Here is a 1204-nt window from a genome sequence, read left to right as displayed (position 1 = left end):
CCTCTTCCTCCTCCTACCCCTCCTCCTCCTCCTCCTCCACCTCCCCTCCTCCTCCTCCTCCCTCCTCCTCCCCTCCTCCTCCCCTCCTCCACCACAACCACCTCTTCCCCTTCCTTCTTCTTTTCCTCCTCCTCCTCCTCCCCCTCCTCCTCCTCCTCATCTACCTCCTGCTTTTCCTCTGCCTCCTTTTCCTCCTAATCCTTCTCCATTTCCCCTTCCTCCTCCTCCTCCTATTCCTCCTCGTCCTCCTATTCTTCCTCCTCCTCCTCTTCCTCCTCCTTTTCCTCCTCCTCCTTCTCCATTTCCTCTTCCTCCTCCTCCCATTCCTCCTCCTCCAACTCCTTTTCCTGCTCCCCCTCCTCTTCCTCCTCCTAATGTTCCCCCTCCTTTGGCTGCTCCTCCTGCTGCTCCTCTTCCTCCTCCTCCTCCTCATTCTGTCCCAAGACCCACTCCTGTCCCTTCCACCCGCAACCCCAATACCCAGGCCCAGCACTCTGTCCCTCCAACCCTCATAGCCATGCCATCGGCTCACCTTTCCCAGCATCCTGCTGTGCTGCCTGAGGACACGGCCATGGACACTACCCCCCCTTCCATGGCGGTCATTTTCCCATCTTCTGCGTCCAGTGACAGCTCTGGCCCACACCGCAGTGTCCATGGCCGTAGGCAGCACAGGCAGCCAGCAAAGGGACCAGTCTTCCCCGGGCCCCCAACCCTTCAGTTCTCCCAACCCAACCCCAATCTGTCCCATCCCATTGTCCCACCACCCACCCCTCAGCCTGCATTTGGGAACCCTGCTGGACAGCAAAGAGCCTCTCTTCCCAATGCCCCCGTGGTTACCATGCTGCCAGTGAAGGTCCACTCACTGGCCTCCACCCTGGCACAGAGGGCCTCTGCACCACCAACCTCCCAGGCTGCCAGTGAAGAGCCCATGGATACAACCCCTCCTTCGAAGGCTGTCATGTTCTAGTCACCTCCTGCCTGCCACGTTCTTAGACTGACTCAATTTGGTAAGCATGGCAGACACGTTGACAGCTATTTCTATATTGTAGGCCTGGTGCCACATATTTGGGATCTGATTTCTGCTTGCTATGTCTTCCCAATGTTACTGTTGATGTAAAATGTGCTTTACAAATGTTGGCTTTAGACATAATAGCTGAAGATGTAATCATCATTGAAGCAGCGCATATGTGTACACACACACACA

Source organism: Marmota marmota, unplaced genomic scaffold (genome assembly GCF_001458135.2).
Source record: "Marmota marmota marmota unplaced genomic scaffold, marMar, whole genome shotgun sequence".
NCBI classification, from domain to species: Eukaryota; Metazoa; Chordata; class Mammalia; order Rodentia; family Sciuridae; genus Marmota; species Marmota marmota.
The sequence above is the reverse complement of the archived record's forward strand: the minus strand, read 5'-3'. Positions refer to the sequence as shown.